This window comes from Coregonus clupeaformis, unplaced genomic scaffold, assembly GCF_020615455.1.
Source record: "Coregonus clupeaformis isolate EN_2021a unplaced genomic scaffold, ASM2061545v1 scaf1529, whole genome shotgun sequence".
NCBI lineage: Eukaryota > Metazoa > Chordata > Actinopteri > Salmoniformes > Salmonidae > Coregonus > Coregonus clupeaformis.
In genome coordinates this window covers 114,461-130,902 of record NW_025534983.1, presented here as the reverse complement: position 1 = coordinate 130,902, position 16,442 = coordinate 114,461, and the positions used below count along the sequence as shown (strand labels likewise).

Here is a 16,442-nt window from a genome sequence, read left to right as displayed (position 1 = left end):
ACAGAGGCTAATGGAGCTGAATCAGTGGGGTTGGCTCTGTGTGGATCTGGTATTAGAGGCTAATGGAGCTGAATCAGTGGGGGTTGGCTCTGTGTGGATCTGGTATTAGAGGCTAATGGAGCTGAATCAGTGGGGTTGGCTCTGTGGATCTGGTATTTAGAGGCTAATGGAGCTGAATCAGTGGGGGTTGGCTCTGTGTGGATCGGAGTATTAGAGGCTAATGGAGCTGAATCAGTGGGGTTGGCTCTGTGTGGATCTGGCATTAGAGGCTAATGGAGCTGAATCAGTGGGGTTGGCTCTGTGGGATCTGGTATTAGAGGCTAATGGAGCTGAATCAGTGGGGGTTGGCTCTGTGGATCTGGTATTAGAGGCTAATGGAGCTGAATCAGTGGGGTTGGCTCTGTGTGGATCTGGTATTAGAGGCTAATGGACCTGAATCAGTGGGATTGGCTCTGTGGGATCTGGTAACAGAGGCTAATGGAGCTGAATCAGTGGGATTGGCTCTGTGTGGATCTGGTATTAGAGGCTAATGGAGCTGAATCAGTGGGGTTGGCTCTGTGACTCTGGTATTCAGAGGCTAATGGAGCTGAATCAGTGGGGTTGGCTCTGTGTGGATCTGGTATTAGAGGTTAATGGAGCTGAATCAGTGGGGTTGGCTCTGTGTGGATCTGGGTATTAGAGGCTAATGGAGCTGAATCAGTGGGGTTGGCTCTGTGTGGATCTGGTATTAGAGGCTAATGGAGCTGAATCAGTGGGGTTAGCTCTGTGTGGATCTGGTATTAGAAGCTAATGGAGCTGAATCAGTGGGGTTGGCTCTGTGTGGATCTGGTATTAGAGGCTAATGGAGCTGAATCAGTGGGGTTGGCTCTGTGTGGATCTGGTATTAGAGGCTAATGGAGCTGAATCAGTGGGGTTGGCTCTGTGTGGATCTGGTATTAGAGGCTAATGGACCTGAATCAGTGGGGTTGGCTCTGTGTGTGGATCTGGTATTAGAGGCTAATGGACCTGAATCAGTGGGGGTTGGCTCTGTGTGGATCTGATTAGAGGCTAATGGAGCTGAATCAGTGGGGTTGGCTCTGTGTGGATCTGGTATTAGAGGCTAATGGAGCTGAATCAGTGGGGTTGGCTCTGTGTGGATCTGGTATTAGAGGCTAATGGACCTGAATCAGTGTGTTGGCTCCTCTCCCAGTGTGGTACCTGAGGGTGGAATGACAGAACAGAGATGCTCCAGTATTCAGTCAGTCTCTCCTCTCTACCGTTAAACTCCGGGCTACTGAAGGCGTCCGCATGCCTCCCATCTGAAACAGTTCCTGCATATATTATGACAACATTTTCGGATGTTTTGGTCTTCGGCTAGGGTTTTTTTCGGCTGTTTGTGCACACAAACATTTCTCGAAGTCAAGACGAAGTTCGCAAGCCAAGAGTCGTTGGTGATTGTCAAAGTAGGGATTCTTCAATGATAGGCTAGTTTTCGTGCCACATTCTTTCGCTGAGAAATGTGCACCAAACATCCTAGTTAGATGTAAAAATGTATGACTTATTTCTTGTTATCTTAGATTAATTGTATACTGCTACCTGTCTCAAGGTGGACAAACGGTACTATCCGCTTTAGTGGATTTTTCGGGCGAAGGTGGAAGGTATGGGGAACACTGGTTGGGTTGGCTAGGCAACAGCCTCCCGCATGCTGAGCTTGGCTTCTCTCTCTGCTGTAGCACTCACCTTCTCCTTCTGTTTCCTCTTTTCCTCTTCACCTGCTCATCTCCCTCTCCTCTCCCTCTCATCCCCCTCCTCTCTATCCCCCCTCTCTCCCTCCCCCTCCTCTCTCTATCCCCCTCTCCTCCTCTCTCCTCTCTCTCTCCCTACCCTCCTCTCTATCCCCCTCTCCTCCTCTCTCCTCTCTCTCTCCCTCCCCCTCTCTCTAGGTTCATTAACATTCAGCGGCCCCCCCCCAGACGGTGACATCACAGAGCAGCAGCCTAACGGTTCCTCCCCGTGGTTTCCAGTCTGTCTCTGAGCTCCGGCTCCTGTACCTCCTCTGACAACCAGAATTACAGGAAGCAGCTCACAGCGCTCAACTGCTCGGTCAGGGACTGGATCACCAAGCACGTCAACAGGAACCCTCTCTCTCGACCTCAACCCCATCTTCAGGGACTATGAGAAGCACCTGGCCAGCATCGACAAGAAGTACGGAGGGGCTGGAGGGAGTGGGCGCTGTGACTGGGGGCTCGGCACGTAGCAAGGCAGCAGGCACCGGAGGAGAAGCAGCCAGCCGGTACCACACCCCCCTCCTCCTCTAGTACCTGCATTTCGGCAGCCACGCTCCACTCTTCTCCTTCAGTAAGGACAAGGAGCTGCACCGCTCCAGCCTCGGAGAAAGCTCCAGCGCGCTCCTGCTCCGCTCCCGCCGGCATCAGCTTTAACTCTGGGCCAGAGGTCCCTGAGCTCTGGAGGAGCTCCTAACGTCTCCTTCTCCTCCTCCTCCTCTTCCTCCTCCCTGTTTGGAGGCACCTCTCTTCCTAGCTTCTCCTTCAGTGGGGCCAAGGCTGAGGCTGTTCCCCACCCAGACAACAGGTACGATATGGAAGGTCTAGTGTATGTAGGGAAATAGAAATACATTACTCATGTAATAGGCATACCTACCTTACTGTCCTAACAGCTATGATATCATGTAACTAGATATTCTATACTAGTCATACCTGCCTAGTCACTTTACCCTGCCTTCATGTACATATCACCTCAAATACCTTATTATTATCTATCCTGATGCCTAGTCACTTTACCCTGCCTTCATGTACATATCTACCCTCAAATACCTTATTATCTATCCTGATGCCTAGTCACTTTACCCTGCTTTCATGTACATATCTACCTCAAATACCTTATTATTATCTATCCTGATGCCTAGTCACTTTACCCCCTGCCTTCATGTACATATCTACCTCAAATACCTTATTATTATCTTATCCTGATGCCTAGACACTTTACCCTGCCTTCATGTACATATCTACCTCAAATACCTTATTATTATCTATCCTGATGCCTAGTCACTTTACTCAGTGCCTTCATGTACATATCTACCTCAAATAACTTATTATTATCTATCCTGATGCCTAGTCACTTTACCTGCTATGTTACATATCTGACCTCAAATACCTTACTTGTATCTATCCCCACCGGATGCCTAGTCACTTTACCCTGCCTTCATGTACATATCTACCTCAAATACCTTATTATTATCTATCCTGATGCCTAGTCACTTTACCCTGCCTTCATGTACATATCTACCTCAAATACCTTATTATGATCTATCCTGATGCCTAGTCACTTTACCCTGCCTTCATGTACATATCCATACCTCAAATAACTTATTACTATCTATCCTGATGCCTAGTCACTTTACCCTGCCTTCATGTCCATCTCTACCTCAAATACCTTATTATTATCTATCCTGATGCCTAGTACACTTCACCGCCTTCATGTACATCTCTCTACCTCAAATACCTTATTATTATCTATCCTGATGCCTAGTCACTTTACCCTGTCTTCATAGTACCCATATCTCCTCAAATACCTTATTATTACTCTATCCTGATGCCTAGTCACTTTACCCTGCCTTCATGTACACATCTACCTCAAATACCTTATTATTATCTATCCTGATGCCTAGTCACTTTACCTGCCTTCATGTACATATCTACCTCAAATACCTTATTATCTATCCTGATGCCTAGTCACTTTACTCCTGCCTTCATGTACACTATCTACCTCAAACACCTTATTTATTATCTATCCTGATGCCTAGTCACTTTACCCCTGCCTTCATGTACATATCTACCTCAAATACCTTATTATTATCTATCCTGATGCCTAGTCACTTTACCCTGCCTTCATGTACATATCTACCTCAAATACCTTTATTATTATCTATCCTGATGCCTAGTCACTTTACCCTGCCTTCATGTACATATCTACCTCAAATACCTTATTATTATCTATCCTGATGCCTAGTCACTTTACCCTGCCTTCATGTACACTATCTACCTCAAATACCTTATTATTATCTATCTGATGCCTAGTCACTTTACCCTGCTTCATGTCCATATCTACCTCAAATACCTCGTACCTCTGCACATTGATCTGGTACTGGTACTCCTGTATATAGCTCCACATTGATCTGGTACTACTTCCTGTATATAGCTCCATTGATCTTGTGTATTTCCTGTATATTATCTCATTGTGTTACTACTTCAACTGAAGGGGGTTTAATAGTAATCAGAATCCCCCATAATTCACCAAGTACATAACTTAAACACACCCAGAATGTTACCTGGTTATATGGTGCTGCTAGTGATGGACAACACACCCAGAATGTTACCTGGTTATATGGTGCTGCTAGTGATGGACACCACACCCAGAATGTTACCTGGTTATATGGTGCTGCTAGTGATGGACACACACCCAGAATGTTACCTGGTTATATGGTGCTGCTAGTGATGGACACACCCAGAATGTTACCTGGTTATATGGTGCTGCTAGTGATGGACACCCACCCAGAATGTTACCTGGTTATATGGTGCTGCTAGTGATGGACACACCCAGAATGTTACCTGGTTATATGGTGCTGCTAGTGATGGACACACCCAGAATGTTACCTGGTTATATGGTGCTGCTAGTGATGGACACCACACCCAGAATGTTACCTGGTTATATGGTGCTGCTAGTGATGGACACCACACCCAGAATGTTACCTGGTTATATGGTGCTGCTAGTGATGGACACCACCCAGAATGTTACCTGGTTATATGGTGCTGCTAGTGATGGACAACACACCCAGAATGTTACCTGGTTATATGGTGCTGCTAGTGATGGACACCACCCAGAATGTTACCTGGTTATATGGTGCTGCTAGTGATGGACACACCCAGAATGTTACCTGGTTATATGGTGCTGCTAGTGATGGACACCACACCCAGAATGTTACCTGGTTATATGGTGCTGCTAGTGATGGACACACACCCAGAATGTTACCTGGTTATATGGTGCTGCTAGTGATGGACACCACACCCAGAATGTTACCTGGTTATATGGTGCTGCTAGTGATGGACACCACACCCAGAATGTTACCTGGTTATATGGTGCTGCTAGTGATGGACACACACCCAGAATGTTACCTGGTTATATGGTGCTGCTAGTGATGGACACCACACCCAGAATGTTACCTGGTTATATGGTGCTGCTAGTGATGGACACACACCCAGAATGTTACCTGGTTATATGGTGCTGCTAGTGATGGACACCACACCCAGAATGTTACCTGGTTATATGGTGCTGCTAGTGATGGACACACACCCAGAATGTTACCTGGTTATATGGTGCTGCTAGTGATGGACACCACACCCAGAATGTTACCTGGTTATATGGTGCTGCTAGTGATGGACACACACCCAGAATGTTACCTGGTTATATGGTGCTGCTAGTGATGGACACACCCAGAATGTTACCTGGTTATATGGTGCTGCTAGTGATGGACACACCCCCAGAATGTTACCTGGTTATATGGTGCTGCTAGTGATGGACACCACACCCAGAATGTTACCTGGTTATATGGTGCTGCTAGTGATGGACACCACACCCAGAATGTTACCTGGTTATATGGTGCTGCTAGTGATGGACACCACCCAGAATGTTACCTGGTTATATGGTGCTGCTAGTGATGGACACACCCAGAATGTTACCTGGTTATATGGTGCTGCTAGTGATGGACACACCCAGAATGTTACCTGGTTATATGGTGCTGCTAGTGATGGACACCACACCCAGAATGTTACCTGGTTATATGGTGCTGCTAGTGATGGACACACCCAGAATGTTACCTGGTTATATGGTGCTGCTAGTGATGGACACACCCAGAATGTTACCTGGTTATATGGTGCTGCTAGTGATGGACACCACCCAGAATGTTACCTGGTTATATGGTGCTGCTAGTGATGGACACCACACCCAGAATGTTACCTGGTTATATGGTGCTGCTAGTGATGGACACACACCCAGAATGTTACCTGGTTATATGGTGCTGCTAGTGATGGACACCACACCCAGAATGTTACCTGGTTATATGGTGCTGCTAGTGATGGACACACACCCAGAATGTTACCTGGTTATATGGTGCTGCTAGTGATGGACACACCCAGAATGTTACCTGGTTATATGGTGCTGCTAGTGACGGACACCACACCCAGAATGTTACCTGGTTATATGGTGCTGCTAGTGATGGACACACCCCAGAATGTTACCTGGTTATATGGTGCTGCTAGTGATGGACACACCCAGAATGTTACCTGGTTATATGGTGCTGCTAGTGATGGACACACCCAGAATGTTACCTGGTTATATGGTGCTGCTAGTGATGGACACACCCAGAATGTTACCTGGTTATATGGTGCTGCTAGTGATGGACACCACACCCAGAATGTTACCTGGTTATATGGTGCTGCTAGTGATGGACACACCCAGAATGTTACCTGGTTATATGGTGCTGCTAGTGATGGACACACCCAGAATGTTACCTGGTTATATGGTGCTGCTAGTGATGGACACACCCAGAATGTTACCTGGTTATATGGTGCTGCTAGTGATGGACACCACACCCAGAATGTTACCTGGTTATATGGTGCTGCTAGTGATGGACACCACACCCAGAATGTTACCTGGTTATATGGTGCTGCTAGTGATGGACACACACCCAGAATGTTACCTGGTTATATGGTGCTGCTAGTGATGGACACCACACCCAGAATGTTACCTGGTTATATGGTGCTGCTAGTGATGGACACCACACCCAGAATGTTACCTGGTTATATGGTGCTGCTAGTGATGGACACACCCAGAATGTTACCTGGTTATATGGTGCTGCTAGTGATGGACACACCCAGAATGTTACCTGGTTATATGGTGCTGCTAGTGATGGACACACCCAGAATGTTACCTGGTTATATGGTGCTGCTAGTGATGGACACACCCAGAATGTTACCTGGTTATATGGTGCTGCTAGTGATGGACACACCCAGAATGTTACCTGGTTATATGGTGCTGCTAGTGATGGACACACACCCAGAATGTTACCTGGTTATATGGTGCTGCTAGTGATGGACACCACCCAGAATGTTACCTGGTTATATGGTGCTGCTAGTGATGGACACACCCAGAATGTTACCTGGTTATATGGTGCTGCTAGTGATGGACACCCACCCAGAATGTTACCTGGTTATATGGTGCTGCTAGTGATGGACACACCCAGAATGTTACCTGGTTATATGGTGCTGCTAGTGATGGACACACCCAGAATGTTACCTGGTTATATGGTGCTGCTAGTGATGGACACACCCAGAATGTTACCTGGTTATATGGTGCTGCTAGTGATGGACACCACCCAGAATGTTACCTGGTTATATGGTGCTGCTAGTGATGGACACACCCAGAATGTTACCTGGTTATATGGTGCTGCTAGTGATGGACACACACCCAGAATGTTACCTGGTTATATGGTGCTGCTAGTGATGGACACACACCCAGAATGTTACCTGGTTATATGGTGCTGCTAGTGATGGACACACCCAGAATGTTACCTGGTTATATGGTGCTGCTAGTGATGGACACACACCCAGAATGTTACCTGGTTATATGGTGCTGCTAGTGATGGACACACCCAGAATGTTACCTGGTTATATGGTGCTGCTAGTGATGGACAACACCCAGAATGTTACCTGGTTATATGGTGCTGCTAGTGATGGACACACACCCAGAATGTTACCTGGTTATATGGTGCTGCTAGTGATGGACACACCCAGAATGTTACCTGGTTATATGGTGCTGCTAGTGATGGACACACCCAGAATGTTACCTGGTTATATGGTGCTGCTAGTGATGGACACACCCAGAATGTTACCTGGTTATATGGTGCTGCTAGTGATGGACACACCCAGAATGTTACCTGGTTATATGGTGCTGCTAGTGATGGACACACCCAGAATGTTACCTGGTTATATGGTGCTGCTAGTGATGGACACACCCAGAATGTTACCTGGTTATATGGTGCTGCTAGTGATGGACACACCCAGAATGTTACCTGGTTATATGGTGCTGCTAGTGATGGACAACACACCCAGAATGTTACCTGGTTATATGGTGCTGCTAGTGATGGACACACCCAGAATGTTACCTGGTTATATGGTGCTGCTAGTGATGGACACCACCCAGAATGTTACCTGGTTATATGGTGCTGCTAGTGATGGACACACCCAGAATGTTACCTGGTTATATGGTGCTGCTAGTGATGGACACACACCCAGAATGTTACCTGGTTATATGGTGCTGCTAGTGATGGACACACACCCAGAATGTTACCTGGTTATATGGTGCTGCTAGTGATGGACACCACCCAGAATGTTACCTGGTTATATGGTGCTGCTAGTGATGGACACACCCAGAATGTTACCTGGTTATATGGTGCTGCTAGTGATGGACACCACACCCAGAATGTTACCTGGTTATATGGTGCTGCTAGTGATGGACACACCCCAGAATGTTACCTGGTTATATGGTGCTGCTAGTGATGGACACCACCCAGAATGTTACCTGGTTATATGGTGCTGCTAGTGATGGACACACCCAGAATGTTACCTGGTTATATGGTGCTGCTAGTGATGGACACCCACCCAGAATGTTACCTGGTTATATGGTGCTGCTAGTGATGGACACCACCCAGAATGTTACCTGGTTATATGGTGCTGCTAGTGATGGACACACCCCAGAATGTTACCTGGTTATATGGTGCTGCTAGTGATGGACACACACCCAGAATGTTACCTGGTTATATGGTGCTGCTAGTGATGGACACACACCCAGAATGTTACCTGGTTATATGGTGCTGCTAGTGATGGACACCACACCCAGAATGTTACCTGGTTATATGGTGCTGCTAGTGATGGACACCACACCCAGAATGTTACCTGGTTATATGGTGCTGCTAGTGATGGACACACCCAGAATGTTACCTGGTTATATGGTGCTGCTAGTGATGGACACACCCAGAATGTTACCTGGTTATATGGTGCTGCTAGTGATGGACACACCCAGAATGTTACCTGGTTATATGGTGCTGCTAGTGATGGACACACCCAGAATGTTACCTGGTTATATGGTGCTGCTAGTGATGGACACACACCCAGAATGTTACCTGGTTATATGGTGCTGCTAGTGATGGACAACACACCCAGAATGTTACCTGGTTATATGGTGCTGCTAGTGATGGACACACCCAGAATGTTACCTGGTTATATGGTGCTGCTAGTGATGGACACACACCCAGAATGTTACCTGGTTATATGGTGCTGCTAGTGATGGACACACCCAGAATGTTACCTGGTTATATGGTGCTGCTAGTGATGGACACCACACCCAGAATGTTACCTGGTTATATGGTGCTGCTAGTGATGGACACCACACCCAGAATGTTACCTGGTTATATGGTGCTGCTAGTGATGGACACACCCAGAATGTTACCTGGTTATATGGTGCTGCTAGTGATGGACACACCCAGAATGTTACCTGGTTATATGGTGCTGCTAGTGATGGACACCACACCCAGAATGTTACCTGGTTATATGGTGCTGCTAGTGATGGACACACCCAGAATGTTACCTGGTTATATGGTGCTGCTAGTGATGGACACACCCCAGAATGTTACCTGGTTATATGGTGCTGCTAGTGATGGACACCACACCCAGAATGTTACCTGGTTATATGGTGCTGCTAGTGATGGACACACACCCAGAATGTTACCTGGTTATATGGTGCTGCTAGTGATGGACACACCCAGAATGTTACCTGGTTATATGGTGCTGCTAGTGATGGACAACACCCAGAATGTTACCTGGTTATATGGTGCTGCTAGTGATGGACAACACACCCAGAATGTTACCTGGTTATATGGTGCTGCTAGTGATGGACACACACCCAGAATGTTACCTGGTTATATGGTGCTGCTAGTGATGGACACACCCAGAATGTTACCTGGTTATATGGTGCTGCTAGTGATGGACACCCACCCAGAATGTTACCTGGTTATATGGTGCTGCTAGTGATGGACACCACACCCAGAATGTTACCTGGTTATATGGTGCTGCTAGTGACGGACACACCCAGAATGTTACCTGGTTATATGGTGCTGCTAGTGATGGACACACCCAGAATGTTACCTGGTTATATGGTGCTGCTAGTGATGGACACCACCCAGAATGTTACCTGGTTATATGGTGCTGCTAGTGATGGACACACCCCAGAATGTTACCTGGTTATATGGTGCTGCTAGTGATGGACACACACCCAGAATGTTACCTGGTTATATGGTGCTGCTAGTGATGGACACACCCAGAATGTTACCTGGTTATATGGTGCTGCTAGTGATGGACACACACCCAGAATGTTACCTGGTTATATGGTGCTGCTAGTGATGGACACCACACCCAGAATGTTACCTGGTTATATGGTGCTGCTAGTGATGGACACACCCAGAATGTTACCTGGTTATATGGTGCTGCTAGTGATGGACACACCCAGAATGTTACCTGGTTATATGGTGCTGCTAGTGATGGACACACCCAGAATGTTACCTGGTTATATGGTTCTGCTAGTGATGGACACCACACCCAGAATGTTACCTGGTTATATGGTGCTACTAGTGATGGACAACACACCCAGAATGTTACCTGGTTATATGGTGCTGCTAGTGATGGACACCACACCCAGAATGTTACCTGGTTATATGGTGCTGCTAGTGATGGACACACCCAGAATGTTACCTGGTTATATGGTGCTGCTAGTGATGGACACACCCAGAATGTTACCTGGTTATATGGTGCTGCTAGTGACGGACACACCCAGAATGTTACCTGGTTATATGGTGCTGCTAGTGATGGACACCACACCCAGAATGTTACCTGGTTATATGGTGCTGCTAGTGATGGACACCACCCAGAATGTTACCTGGTTATATGGTGCTGCTAGTGATGGACACACCCAGAATGTTACCTGGTTATATGGTGCTGCTAGTGATGGACACACCCCAGAATGTTACCTGGTTATATGGTGCTGCTAGTGATGGACACCACCCCAGAATGTTACCTGGTTATATGGTGCTGCTAGTGATGGACACACCCAGAATGTTACCTGGTTATATGGTGCTGCTAGTGATGGACAACACACCCAGAATGTTACCTGGTTATATGGTGCTGCTAGTGATGGACACACCCAGAATGTTACCTGGTTATATGGTGCTGCTAGTGATGGACACACCCAGAATGTTACCTGGTTATATGGTGCTGCTAGTGACGGACACACCCAGAATGTTACCTGGTTATATGGTGCTGCTAGTGATGGACACCACACCCAGAATGTTACCTGGTTATATGGTGCTGCTAGTGATGGACACACCCAGAATGTTACCTGGTTATATGGTGCTGCTAGTGATGGACACCACACCCAGAATGTTACCTGGTTATATGGTGCTGCTAGTGATGGACACCACACCCAGAATGTTACCTGGTTATATGGTGCTACTAGTGATGGACACACCCAGAATGTTACCTGGTTATATGGTGCTACTAGTGACGGACACACCCAGAATGTTACCTGGTTATATGGTGCTGCTAGTGATGGACACACCCAGAATGTTACCTGGTTATATGGTGCTGCTAGTGATGGACACACCCAGAATGTTACCTGGTTATATGGTGCTGCTAGTGATGGACAACACACCCAGAATGTTACCTGGTTATATGGTGCTGCTAGTGATGGACAACACACCCAGAATGTTACCTGGTTATATGGTGCTGCTAGTGATGGACACACCCAGAATGTTACCTGGTTATATGGTGCTGCTAGTGATGGACAACACACCCAGAATGTTACCTGGTTATATGGTGCTGCTAGTGATGGACACCACACCCAGAATGTTACCTGGTTATATGGTGCTGCTAGTGATGGACACCACACCCAGAATGTTACCTGGTTATATGGTGCTGCTAGTGATGGACACACCCAGAATGTTACCTGGTTATATGGTGCTGCTAGTGATGGACACCACACCCAGAATGTTACCTGGTTATATGGTTCTGCTAGTGATGGACACCACACCCAGAATGTTACCTGGTTATATGGTTCTGCTAGTGATGGACAACACACCCAGAATGTTACCTGGTTATATGGTGCTACTAGTGATGGACACCACATAGCCAGAATACAGACAGAGGATAAATAGTTTTTATTGACTAGATTCATGAATACATTTTCTGTAGGCTAAATCATTATAAAAAATGGTGAGACAAATATTACATTTACATTTACGTCATTTAGCAGATGCTCTTATCCAGAGCAACTTACAAATTGGTGCATTCACCTTATAGCCAGTGGGATAACCACTTTACAAATCTTTTTAAAAATGTTTTATATATTTTTTGGAGTGGGTAGAAGGATTACTTTTATACTATTTACATTTCCTGGTTTATTGTCAACATTGTTTTGTGAAACATGTTGGAAAAACAACTATGATGATAGTTTAGTACATTTCATCAGAATTATGATAAACCTTCACTCTGCAATATTGGTAAACCATAATGTTTTACCATTTTATCTGGCGTTAATGATATTTGAAGGTTGTATTGGTTTTTAATCCTGGAGATTAAACCTCTTTTTATTAGATGTCACTTTCAGGGGGCTGAGCTCACATGGAAAGTCATTCTGGAAAATAGTCAATATTGTAAATATTCTTTAGTGTAAAGTGGATTTAGACCATGTGTTTTTGTTTAATCTTTACATTTGGTTATTTTAAAAAATGAAATAAGATTGGACAATGTTGCCTGCTCTCCGTAACGTCTGTCCATCCCTCTTCCTTGTCACCCCGTAGAGGAGAATGGAGAGGAGTCTGATGAACCACCCAAAGTTGAAGTCCAAGAGATCAAGGAGTCTGATGCCTTCTACTCTAAGAAGTATGTCTGGGTTTCCAGCATTTTCCAGAAACATCTTAAAATAGGGTTATGTAACTCTGTAGGATCTGGTTTATAGAGACGTCTTGGAAATTATCCAATGGAATGTATCATGATTCACATTCGCCAAACATTCTGCAGTGTTATATTTTAACGGTGCGTTGCTTCAAAACCTTTTCAACTCGCTGGAAAAGACTGGCTATATATTAGATAACGTAACGAATTGTACAATTATTCTAGGCTTTATGAAACAGTAAATTATTCAATTATTTCGCATGCTTTGCTGTTTTTTGTATTTGTTACACACTTCCAATGTTGTTCAGAAATGTGTTTCTTCCATGTGAATCTCATGTGTGTTCCAGGTGTAAACTGTTCTATAAAAAAGAGACTGAGTTCAAGGAGAAGGGAGTTGGAACGCTGCATCTGAAAACAACCCCAGAGGGAAAGACTCAGCTGATAGTCCGCGCTGACACTAACCTGGGTACGTTATTAAACCTTATCAAACCTTACCTTTTTATTAAATCTGTTTAAACCTTACCTAGAGACCATGACTAGACTAACTGGTAGAGGGGAAATCAATTATTTTGGTTGTAGGCAAGTTGTTTTTCATTTCTCACCTGCTGGCGTTTCCCCTTATATTCATTCATTGTTGCCACCGCTGCAAAAAATGAGATATTTCTGCGGAGGCGCTTTTTAAATGTGTAGTCGTCGGCTCAATGATTGTAAGTCTATGGAACACCTAGCATGTCGTTGGGCTAATGCTAGTGGCAGTGCACCGCCGCCGCTGCTGAAATAAATCCTAGGGGAAACGCTGCCTGTGGTAAATTGCAGGTGCCTACAGGGTTAAAAAATAGCCATTCAACCAGCATTGAGAAGAGAACGTTGTGCTCCGTTGTAAAATGCAAGGGAGCCAATATATTTGACAACTGTATGTAGAAATATCCGCAAAACATTGTGTGATGTACACTACGGAGGCTCCTGTAAAATGACATCAGCATATTTTTGTCTTTTTCTAAATGTAGCAATAGGATAAGGAGGGTTTTTAATGTGTTATCTTTGCAATCATGACGTCCGATTCACTTTATGCACCTCACGGTTTGACAAATCTCTACCGATTTGAAGTGTTTTTGCCCGCTGGCCCCATACTAAGGCTGTGCTGGGGAGACCAGCCCCTGGTGGCCCAATACTAAGGCTGTGCTGGGGAGACCAGCCCCTGCTGGCCCAATACTAAGGCTGTGCTGGGGAGACCAGCCCCTGGTGGCCCAATACTAAGGCTGTGCTGGGGAGACCAGCCCCTGGTGGGTTTCTGTGTCCTGGTGCTTCTGTCTCCTGTTTCGGCTGCTGCTGTGGAGCTGTAGACGATGTGAGGAGTTTACTAAACACTCCTCTCCTCCCTCTAGTGGCCACACGGAGGTATTACAGTACTGGGGATATCTGCAGACTCATCCCTCCCCAGTGGAGAAGGGTTACTCACACTGTGAATCATTAATGTCACCCAAGAATTGTGGACTCACATGTTGTTTTTAATGGCTTTTTTTTTTTTTGTATAGAATGTCAGACCAAATGAATTTCCCCCGTGTAAACATCAACTAACTCTTGTAATAAATCATGTGGAAATTGAGCAAGTTGAGGTGACTGAACTGCTTGGAGTAACCCTGGATTGTAAACTGTCATGGTCAAAACATATTGATGCAACAGTAGCTAAGATGGGGAGAAGTCTGTCCATAATAAAGCGCTGCTCTGCCTTCTTAACAACACTATCAACAAGGCAGGTCCTACAGGCCCTAGTTTTGTCGCCCCTGGACTACTGTTCAGTCGTGTGGTCAGGTGCCACAAAGAGGGACTTAGGAAAATTATAATTGGCTCAGAACAGGGCAGCACAGATGGCCCTTGGATGTACACAGAGAGAAAACATTACAGAGAGAAAGCATGTCAATCCCTCCTGGCTCAAAGTGGAGGAGAGATTGACTTCATCACTATTTGTGAGCGGTTGAAAGCACCGAGCTGTCTGTTTTAAACGACTAGCACACAGCTCAGACACCCATTGCATACCCCACAAGACATGCCACCAGAGGTCTCTTCACAGTTCCCAAGTCCAGAACAGACTATGGGAGGCGCACAGTACTACATAGAGCCATGACTACATGGAACTCTATTCCACATCAGGCCTCGTCAACAACAACCCTCTCCTCCAGGTAACATCCTGTTGAACATCATGGTCCAGGCCTCGTCAATAACAACCCTCTATCTCTCTCTCTCCTCCAGGTAACATCCTGTTGAACATCATGGTCCAGGCCTCGTCAACAACAACCCTCTCTCTCTCTCCTCCAGGTAACATCCTGTTGAACATCATGGTCCAGGCCTCGTCAATAACAACCCTCTCTCTCTCTCCTCCAGGTAACATCCTGTTGAACATCATGGTCCAGGCCTCGTCAATAACAACCCTCTCTCTCTCTCCTCCAGGTAACATCCTGTTGAACATCATGGTCCAGGCCTCGTCAATAACAACCCTCTCTCTCTCTCCTCCAGGTAACATCCTGTTGAACATCATGGTCCAGGCCTCACCCCCTCTCCAGGTAACATCCTGTTGAACACGCCAGGCCTCCCAATCACCTCTCTCTCTCCTCCAGGTAACATCCTGTTGAACATCATGGTCCAGGCCTCGTCAATAACAACCCTCTCTCTCTCTCCTCCAGGTAACATCCTGTTGAACATCATGGTCCAGGCCTCCATACCGTGTTCCAGGATGGGGAAGAACAACGTTATGGTGGTATGTGTTCCTAACCCTGTGGTGGACCACAGCAACCCTACCAACCCTGTCGCCATGCTCATCAGGGTGAAGACAGCAGAGGACGCTGATGAACTGCACAACATACTGGAGGAGAAGAAAGTTTAGGGGACTCGCCCCTGGGGGGGTGTGATACAGGCTCAAACTCCACTCAAACCTTCTCCCTATCAACTAACCACAGGTCCAAACCTATATCCCAGTCCTATTCTCCTAGCCCCCCCATCCCAGTCCTATACCCCCCTATACCCCAGTCCTATACCCCCAGTCCTATACCCCTATACCAGTCCTATACCCCCTATACCCCAGTCCTATACCCCAGTCCTATACCCCTATACCCCAGTCCTATACCCTATACCCCAGTCCTATACCCCTATACCCCAGTCCTATACCCCAGTCCTATACCCCTATACCCCAGTCCTATACCCCTATACCCCAGTCCTATACCCCTATACCCCAGTCCTATACCCCTATACCCCAGTCCTATACCCCTATACCCCAGTCCTATACCCCTATACCCCAGTCCTATACCCCATATACCCCTATACCCCTATACCCCAGTCCTATACCCCTATACCCCAGTCCTATACCCCCCTATACCCCAGTCCTATACCCCT

General features: G+C 46.3%; 1 pseudogene; it reads left to right on the top strand.

Moving 5' to 3' along the window:
• The first annotated feature begins 2,046 nt into the window (after positions 1-2,046).
• LOC123487213 lies at positions 2,047-16,084 on the top strand (annotated as a pseudogene).
• Positions 16,085-16,442: the final 358 nt, after the last annotated feature.